This window comes from Camelus dromedarius, chromosome 33 (assembly GCF_036321535.1).
Source record: "Camelus dromedarius isolate mCamDro1 chromosome 33, mCamDro1.pat, whole genome shotgun sequence".
Lineage (NCBI taxonomy): Eukaryota > Metazoa > Chordata > Mammalia > Artiodactyla > Camelidae > Camelus > Camelus dromedarius.
The window spans coordinates 8482776-8493373 of NC_087468.1; the positions used below are offsets into that span (position 1 = coordinate 8482776).

The 10598-nt window shown below is 42.1% G+C and overlaps 1 non-coding gene across 1 annotated transcript; it reads left to right on the forward strand.

Annotated features, from left to right (window-relative positions):
* Window positions 1-232: 232 nt before the first annotated feature.
* On the forward strand, window positions 233-305 carry TRNAG-ACC (transfer RNA glycine (anticodon ACC)). The gene has a single exon. It is a non-coding gene; the product is annotated as a tRNA-Gly (tRNA).
* The last annotated feature ends 10293 nt before the right edge of the window (window positions 306-10598 follow it).

Genomic DNA, 10598 nt, shown 5'->3' on the forward strand with positions numbered 1-10598 from the left:
GAGTTCCCAGGGCGCGCAATGCCTCGCTCGCTTGCCTTACACCTGGCCCTCGCTGGGACCCGGTGTCTAAAGGAAGGGGACTCAGCGGTGGGCCGGTAGTAACGGAGATGCAGTGAGACTTGAGCCTGAGGTCTCTCTGCAGGAGGGCATCAGAAAAGAAGCTTCCGCGGGGAGGTGGGATTTTTTTCCCTCGTGGCTTTAATTTTTGGTTATATTTAAACAAAATCTGTGGGGAGGGTGTAGCTCAGGGGTAGAGTGTGTGCTTACCATGCATGAGGTCCTGGGTTCAATCCCCAGTACCTCCATTAAGGAAATAACAAAACAGAAAAAAAAAATTTTTTAACGCCCATTTTAAACAATATCATATACATTTATAAAAACTTGGGGGAAAAAAACAAAAGTGAACGTTCCTCTCCCTCCTCCTGCACGTCCGTTCTCAGCAGGGAGCCGCTGTTGGGTTTGCTTTGTGTAATTCCTGGAGACTTTAAACCAGGACTCAAAAGATGAAAAGGTTTGGTCGGGGGAGGGGAGGGGAGAGTGACGAGATGGTGGGACTGTCGGGAACGGGAAGAGTTAACTCTAGGTGGGCACCCAGCCCTGTGACCCTGGTCCTATTTGAATTTTCTGATAGTCTCAGCTCCCTTGGGTTTCTGATAGTACTTATAATTTAAAAAAAAAAAAAAAGAAAAGAAAGAAAAGAAAGAGAGGAAAAAAGAACTAGTTAATTCATTCCAGATATCTTGCTTTCTTCAAATTCCCCAGATTTTTTTTTCCTTCTTTGGTCTGACCACGAAATGAACCCAAGAGTATGAATCATAAGCCTTCACCTCATGAATGTTTTATTCCAAGAACTTTGACTTTCCGAACTTTTTATACTGCATTCAAATCCTCCGGCAACTTGGCATTTTCCTGCTCTCGCTGGCCCTTGGAAGGAGGGCTGGGGGAAGTCTGCTCGGCAGCGGCAGGTACCTAACTCCCAATGTAGTTAGTAGCAGCCTCAGTCTTCGCAGGCCTCCGGGCTAGCTAGTCTACGGGCCTTTCCTCTGGGCAACCTGTGCTTACCTCTGTCAGAGGACTTCACAGTCCACAGTAAGCTGCTGTTAATTATGGGGCTGTATGCAGCCGGTGACATCCGTGAAGCCTGTCTGCTCCCTGGGATAGGCGCAGTGCCCAGGACCTCCAGTATCTGCAGCATGAATGTAAGAGTCATGACCAGTCATAACCACCGTCGAAATTCTCTGTTCAAGAGGTGGTGGCCACAGAGCTCATTGCATCAGCCACAAGCCATGTGTGACAAAAATGCTAGCTCACCCGCAGCCAGGCACAGTCCCCACACCGGAAGTCTGACGGAGCCTCCTTTGTGGATTTCCCAGCACTCTCTCTCATCTTTGAGAGTTAGAACTTTCCAGGCTCCAGCTGCCCAGTGCGTGACACCCACGCTCCCTGACTCAATCCCAGCCACCACTTTTCCAGTCAGTGGTGACCCATGCTCAGCCTGTGCCACAAAATCCTTCTGAGTGGTGTCACCCTACACCCCATGCTCACCTTCCCCATCCAGGACCTTCAGCGGGAGCCAGCCAGCTGCACAGAGCATGTGCCACTCAGCTTCCGTGTCCTCCCAGGCCCCCTTGCCACTTGACCTCTTGGTCCACATTGCCTGTCTCTTTTCCTCAACTCTTCACCTGCCTCCTTTCTGCCTCAGGTTCTGTGTGTTACTTAGGAGAGGCAAGGTGCTGCTCCAGGAACAATCTCCCTAAAAATCTTACAGACCTAATACAATTAGAGCTGATTTCTTGCTCAGGGGCTCACTCTGGGTTGGGGGATGATTTCTGCTCACTACAGTCATTTAGGGACCCAGGTGGATGGAGGTTCCATCTGCAGGTCACGTGGCCACGCCTCATTTCATTGCATGCGGGGGATGGTCCTGCCAGGCACCAGAAGCGGAGATCTGTGCATGGCTTTGGAGACTGACTTCCAGACTCTCCTTTCACTGACAGTGCGGTTGGACTTGTTTGTCAGCCAGACTGACCTTGGCCGTCCTGCCTGACTCCCAGCCTCGCTTGCTCCTGCCATTTTAATCCACCCACAGTTGTGAGGAATAAATCTCTCTGGCTGAGGAACCCGGACCACTACTTCCTGCCAGAGGAAGGAAATGATCATCATTCATGGGAGATCAGTCGTGTTATAAAGCAATATTCCCAGAGAGTTTCCAAACACCTTCTCAGCCAGTAGTTTTCATTCAGTTAGCCAAGGAATTTCCACCAACTGGGTTTCTTAAGCCCATATTCTGTGCCAGGGACCTGCCAACCACACACGGTCCCTGCTGTGAAAGAACTAACATGTAGGCGAGCAGATTCAAAACTCTCCGAAGCAACTCTTGCCTCGTCTACTGTCCCAGAAGCGCAGAGGCTAGTGATGGGCAGGAAAAGGCATCCAAGGGGAGCAAGTTGGGAAACCCAGCACCAGTGGGGTCAGCTGCGCTGGGGGACAAAGCTGCCAATAGTGCGGAGGGCTCCACCCACTCTGTTGTCTCATGGCATGGAGACAGGACAAACAGAACATCAAATTGTTGCCTCCAGCAAAACCAGGCTTTCCTACAAGCTGTCAGTGTTGTGTCTAATGGTCTTAGCATGGGTTTGAGTCTCAGCTTCTCCAATTCCAGGCGTGCCACCCTCTGGGCTGTTTCATCATCTGTAAAGTGGAGTTTTGGGGAAGATTAAATGAGATGCTATATACAAAGCAGTTAACAGTGCCAGAAAAATCTCAGCCTCTGCTGATGTTTTGGAAGCACATCCAAGCACCTGCAGTGGGCACACAGTGCACGGACTAGGTTTTATCTCCCACTTCCTTTACAACAAAATGTTTTTCAGTAATCATTGTGAAATGGAGTAAATAATAATAATGGCCAGAAACATGCAGTAAATTTTCCCTTTTATTGAACTTTCCATATAACGATGATAGCAAAACAGAAAATATAAACACCCTGTGCAACAAAGGAAACAAATTTCCAGTACAACAAGGAAGCAGTGGATTGGTTTTTTAAATTACATTAATGTATTTTTTTTAATAAAGGAGGAAAAGGTATACCTAAAAACTAGTCCGCCATGGTAATGAACAATACTACATACAATTTAATAGCAATTGACTAAAAAGTAAGATAAACAGAAAAAATAATTTTGAATTTTCAATACTAACATTTTCAAATATTACTCAAGTGTAATCACATCTTTCATGGATGGAAAATTTGCACATAGCAAAAATATCGTACCTTGAAGTTTATATGGCTTCACAGTTTTAAATTTTAAAAATAAAAACTCCAAGCAATCATCTAGAATATGCCAGAATAGAAGAAGCAACTCCGTTTCTTCATCTCTAAACTGTTCTGCTGTCATTGTTTATTTCAGATCTGTGGTCTAAATGCAGGAATATGCAAGTTCCGCAGAGGATTAGATGTGAACTCGAAGTGAACTCACTCAAAAGGAGCACAAGGCCAGTCAGCTCTCAGAGGGATGGGTGTAGCCAAGTCCAGGCTAATCCGGGGCCAACTGCATGACTGGAAGTTCTCTGATGAACTTTCCCGCAGCACACAAAGTTTATCCAGCACTGGGGGGAGAAGGGCAGAATTCTGACATGGCCCCGAGATTTCCAGCCCCTGGGAACAGGCACCATCTCCCATCAGTCAGTCAAACACTCATCTAGGCACTGTGGTGAGGGACTTTGCAGATGGAATTCAGGGTTCAAATCAGTTGGCCTCTTGGGGATATTAAGCAGGTAGGCATGACCTAATCACATGAGCCCTCTCAACCTAGGTGTAGAGTCGGAGACCCAGGAAATCAGAGATTCAAAGCAGGAGAAAGATTTGATGCACTGTTGCTGGCTTGAGGATGAAGGGGGCCTCACAGCAAGGAATGTGGTGAGTGGCCTTAGAAGCCAAGAGCAGCCCCTGGCGGACTGTCAGCAAGGACCCGGGAGCCTCAGTCCTGTCACAAAGAGGAACTGAATTCTGCCACAAGAGTGAGCTTGGAAATGGATTATTTACCACCCCCAACCCAGAGCCTCCAAGTGAGGACTGAGGCTGCCCAACACCTTGACTCCAGTCCTGTGGCCGGAGCAGAGGTCAGGCTGAGTATCCCTGTGCTTGACTCCTGACCTGCACAGCTGTGAGCTAACGAGTGGGTGGGCACTGGGGTTGGCTTGATTGCTTGGTTTTGAGCTTTACCGAGATGTAATTGATGATTGAAAATGGTCTATTGAAGATGTACAACTCGATATTTTGATACATGTGTACTTTTGATGTGACCACCACAATCAAGCTAACTAACCTGTCCATCACCTTGTTGAAGCAAAGCATGTTACAGCTCAGTGTTAGAGCTCAGTTGTGACAGCAACCTGGATCCAGGCAAGAGACCAAGCAGCACTCGGAGGGTTGGAGAACTCAGGTTTATTACGCCAGCAGGCCCAGAGGAGTTGACACTCCAAGCTCTGGACCCTGTCTGTAGGTTTACACAGGCTTTTATAGGCTACAAGTCTAGACTTGGCAACATTTTGCAACATCATATGCAAATAAGGTATAACAAAGGTGACTAATTAGGAACAAGCTTTGTAGAAATGGACCAAGCAGGAGTTAGCTCAGGGAACCAATAGAATCTTAGGGGTAAGTTCTGCTTTCCTAGAAGTAAGCCTTTTCAGAGTTTAAAAAGCGAGATAATGCTGCTGGGCCAGGGAACCAAATGGTGCTGGCAGAAGGGTGGTGACCCTGCCTGGGAGTCCTGCTGTCTTTTTTTTCATGGGGCTTCCCACCACAACCTCACAGATTTCCTTTCTGTGTGTGTTCATAGCAGCACTGTATGTAATAGGCAAGACATGGAAACAGCCTAAAAGTCCACGGACAGATGACTGGGTAAAGAAGCTGTGGTATATTTATACAATGGAATACTACTCAGCCATAAAAAAGAATAAGATAATGCCATTTGCAGCAACATGGATGGACCTAGAGATCATCATTCTAAGTGAAGTAAGCCAGAAAGAGAAAGAAAAACACCATATGATGTCACTTGTATGTGGAACCTTAAAAAAAGAGGACATTAATGAATTCATCTACAAAACAGAAACAGACTCACAAACATAGTAAACAATCTTATGTTTACTAGGGAAGGGGGGTGGGAAGGGATAAATTTGGAAGTTTGAGATTTGCAAATGTTAGCCATTGTATGTAAAAATAGGTTTAAAAAAATTCTTCTGTATAGCACAGGGAACTATATTCAACATCTTATAATAACCTTTGATGAAAAAGAATATGAAAACAAATATATGTATGTATATGCATGACTGGGGCAATTGTGCTATACCCCAGTTACACATTGTAACTGACTCTACTTCAATAAAAATGTAAAAAATTTAAAAAAGAGATTTACCCTGTTAGCAAATTTCAAGTGTGTAATACAGTACTGTTCACCAATTTAGACTGAGATTGAAAAGTCACAACTAAACTCATGCTCAGTTCATTAAGTGAATCGTGGGTTTAAATTAAACCATTGCACTGTGGAAAAAAATGGATTTGAGAAACTAATATTAATTTTTTCCATAGATTCTTAAATTTACTTTATAAGAGCTATTTTCACATGAATAATTAACGTATCTATTACAAACGATCCTATCGTAAATGACAGTATGTCCAACAGGACTTCCACTCCATAGCACTTTTCTTAGCTGTTAACACCACGCTGGTTTAAATTGACCTTTGCCTTATTTTAATGTTTGACAGACATTCCCAGCACCCCTCACCTCCAGGTTCCCCAAATTACGTCAAGTGAAGGAGGCCTGACTGCTTCTGTCTATGGAATGTGAATAAAGAATATTCTACTCATTTTTGCAAAACTTCAATCACATACTTTATTTCCCCTTCAATAATAACAGTTTTATTGTTGTGATTTAATAGGCAATATTTTTTGTCATTAAACAAACAGGAAATCTCATCCCTTCCCCTCATTTTAAACAGTTGAGCAAAGAATAAAATTCTACAGAGTTCTCTCTGCAGTGGGGGACTCTTTTCTTAGTATATTTTCCTAGACATGGAATTGTTGGGTTAAGAAGCATGTTTAAATTTTTAACAGATGCCATCAAATTGCTCTTTGGAAAAGTTGTTTCTGCTTTTCCTGCCAAACACAGTGCTTGTGAAAGCTCACCCATTTCTCCACATCCTGGTCAAAGTCTGATGTTTGTGGTTTGTCTTTTAAGCCCATTTTAAAAAAAAATTAGTTCACCTAAGCAGCAATTTTTTTTTTCATTTCCATTTTAATTTTTATTTCTTTGATTATTACTGAAGTTGTTTTCCTTTTTCACAGTTCATGCCTTTTGAATTTCTTTTGTGGAAAGAGTAACCATAATCTTTACCACTTTTCTACTAGGATATTTGTTTTTTTCTTACTGATTATTAAAAATCTCTTCCTATAGTAAGGATGTAATTTGGATGTTAATCATTTCAGGTGGATATTTTGCATTTCCTGTGCCTTTGTTTTGTTACATATAATTTATTTATTTATTGTTTGGGTGAATTTTTGCCAGTAACAAGTCATATTTAATACAGTTAATCTTTAAAAATATAACTTGTGATCCTAGATCAAGATAAAATAATATATACACTTTTACAGCTTAGAAGCTGCAAAACACATTTGTTAGAAATATAATTTCTTAGACAGTTGGGTCTGATGTTACATCCTTATCTATACTCTGGATATTGCGGAAGTCGGGTAATTACAAAGCATCGACAAATTGAGGTATGCAAGGAAAATTTAATTGCATAGTCATAAACAATGGCACTCTAAGAAGAAGATGGCCTGACTAGAAAAACAACAGACTGAACAATTTCCAAGAATGTATTTAAAGGAGAAGTTAAAAGTTCACATTGATGCAGTGAGTAATGGAGCAACAGTTAGTAACATTCTGGAATTTTTTTCAAATGTAATTGATTGTTAAAAAGTTGGAGCCTCTGAAAAACAGAAATGAAAGGCTCTGGGAAGCATGGCCATTTTGTTTAAAAATGCATGAAGCTCTTTGATAACACAGTGTGGCTGGGGAAATGCCAGGAACAGAGATGGTGCCACAAGAACAAAGCTCAAGTATTTTATGTCATGAAATGAAATAAAAATTTTAAAAGAATCATTTCAGCAATGTTACGGCTATTTTCCAGGAGATCACTTACAACTGCAGATCTGCAGCTGTGACCAGAAATTATCTGGGTTCCCCTGGCCTGGGATGAGAAAACAGAGGAGAGCTCCGAGTCCATGCAAATCTAAGTCTATTGCCAAGAATAATTTAAGAACCTCAGCTCAGCCTGCCTTTAGAAGAGTGTGAAATAGAGTGTATTTGTAGTCTTAAAAAAAGATCAAATAGATTGTCCCTGTTGTTGCCTTAATTCCCCAAGAGCCATGTGGAAATCGTTTGGGCACCTCCAGTGTCAGGTTTTCTGATGCCGTCCCCACTCCCTTCCAAGCCTACCCCCCAGGGCGTGGTTAGTTTGTATCCCCTTTCCCAATATCCAAGCTAAAAGCCTCAAGATATTTTGGGTTCCTCCTTTCTCCTTTCCCTGCCTTATATCCAAACAGTGGACAGAAGACATTTCTTCCCAGGAGTCTTCCCAAACCCCTGGTGAAAATTAGTCACTCCCTCCACTGTCCTTCTAGAAGGAAAGTATCTTTTTTTCAGGGATAGAATGTATCTATGTGCTGCTTTGTTTTTAAGGCCCCTGTACCTCCCTGGCACATCCTAAGTGCTCACGATGTTTCCTGAGTCAAAGTTAAATCCAGGATGGCCAGTCACCTCTATGATGTGTTTCCTGCAGCTGAAATCAGTGTTGCTGCTGTTCCATCATTGCTGCTCCTTAATCCTGGCAGGTTCCACTGCTACAATTTTTATGATGATTCTTCTCTGCCCCAGGATTCATGGGGTTTTTTGCAGCTGTTAGTAACTGCCTACAAAATTCTAGACTGTATCGCCAGGCTTGAATTAGTCTCTGTAAGTTAATAGGCTACGGTGATCACTTTTTATTACCAAATCAAAGACTCGCCTATGATGCAAAGCATTTTGTAATCTTTGGGGAAAATATTTCTGAAAGTCATTCTTGGGCATTCTGTGAGTGGCAAATGAGAATATATATTGCTTTCTAGAAAAAAAAAAGAATTCTTTTGAGTCTATTTGCAGAAGTAGCTTTCACATAATTCTACAAAGGGCACTTTATAAACACTTCTGTGCTACACATATCAAAATCATGCTACTTGAGTAAGTTGAAAAGTTACTCGCTGGCGCTGGGAACCTGAACTGTCTGCCACCTCTGAAGAAAGCCTGTCTGACTCAGTCATCAGAACTAAACAGTCAGGCAGGTGGGAAGCTGGCCTGACAGTCATAAAGATGGAAAAGCTGGGTAGACTGTGGTCATGAGAGACACGTGGCCCAGCTCCTGAGGGTCCTGAGCACAGGGACTTGAGCCTAGTCCCTATTTTATTCCAGAATATCACCCACAGAAGGCCCTTGAAGCAATTCACTGTTTCTGGGATATGCACAGACTTCAAACACAGACTGTTCTGTGTACGCTTCCTTGGGGATGTACTTGATCGGTCAGCAGGGGACAGAGGGGTTTCCCAGCTTAAAGCACAGATGAAATATTTAGGAGAAGTAGCAGGGATGAGGGCAGGTTCCACTGCCCGGCAGCTGGAGAAGGTGCTCCAGGTCTGAGAGGCACAGAGCTCGGCGGACGCAGCGGGGATGTGAGGTTGACTCCGCCAGTCCCCTCCCAGCCCTCTGCAATCTGGTAAGTGTTAACCAGTTTAAAACTACAGTAAATGTATTTAATAACTAAAACATTGAAATCTTTCCCCTTGAGATGGGAATAAGACAAGGATACTTGCTAACACCTCTTTTATTCAACACTGCACAGCAGTTAACAGTGGTGTAAGGCAGGAAATAAATATACAAAGGCAGTAAAGAAAGAAACAAAAACTGTCATTAGCCTTCATATAGATTTTATCATAGAAAATACAAAATAATCTATAGAGGAAATCTTACAATTATAAATCAAGTTTAGCCATGTTGCTGAATAGAAAGTCAGCAGGCAGCATGACCTCTGGGTAAATACCCAAGAGAAATAAAAACATGTCCATACAAACACTTGCACATGAATACCCACAGCAGAATCATTCATAACAGCCCAGAGGTAGAAACAACCCAAATGTCCGTCGAGTAGTGAATGAGTAGATAAGATGTGGTATAGCCATGCAATGGAATATTACTCAGCAACAAAAAGGGATGAGGTACTGATACACGTGACAATATGGATGATCCTTGAAAACACTGAGCTAAGTGAAAGAAGCCAGATGCAAAGAAGAATATACTGTATGATTCCATTCATATATGACATATAAAGTCTGGGTAAATTCGTAGAGACAGACAGTAGGTGAGTGGTTGCCTGGGGTCAGGGAGGATGGGGAAGATGCGAGGGGACTACTAAGGTGTGCAAGTTTTCTTTTGCGGGTGATAAAAACGTTCCAAAGTTAATTGTGGTGATGGGTACACAACTCTGTTTATGTTCTGAGAGCCATTGAGTTTTACACTTTACGCTCTCTGCTGGGTTGAATTTCCTGCCCAAGAGAGGGTAAGGGAAGTGTCTACTCAGCCTACAATCATTTCTTTAACAACATGGAGCAGCAGAAACTCTCCTACTGCTGATGGCAGTGACCATGGCCACAACCCCTTTGAAAATAACAGCATGGTGAATAAAAGTGAAGAAATGCATACCTTGTGACCTAGCTAGACATTCCACGTGGAACAGAAGTGCCTGCACATGTGCCTAAAGACACTTCATCATTCAAAATAGTCCCAGGCTGGAAACAACCCAAATATCCATGAATAGTAAAATTGATAGATAAACTGTAAAATTGTTGTACCACCATTTGGAATGCTATACAGCAAAGAAGATGAACTCACTACAGCTAAATGCTGCAACATGGATGAATCCTAAAATAAAGTTAAAAATGTCCTGATGCATGAAAAAGAATATGAAAATGAATATATATGTGTATTCATGTATGACTGAAAAATTGTGCTGTACACCAGAAATTGACACATTGTAAACTGACTATAACTCAATAAAATTAAAAAAATATATATTTGTGCATCAAAATCAAATGTGGCCATTATATGACTATGTTGGAAACACAATTCCTTTCTTGTTTTAAATTTATCAGAGAGAAAGCACACTATATGATGACAATCATAAAATGACCAATTCCAATTCCTAAATAATAATATGTCATCTGAATTTATAATTGAAAGAAGAAATAAACTAGAAATGTTTTTTAAAAATGTCCTGATGCAACAAAATTAAGTGATTTCGTAGATAATATTCAAAACAGGAGAAACTGTGTTGTTCAAGGATGCATACTTAGATGGTAAAACTCTAAAGAAAAGCAAAGATGAGGTGATCATGAAGGTCATATAGTGGTTTTGTTGGTGGGGAGGAATTAGGATTGAGAAAGGCCAAGAAGGCTGTATTCCATTTCTTCACTTGGTTGATGGTTACAGGAATGTTGACCTAGTAGTGTAAA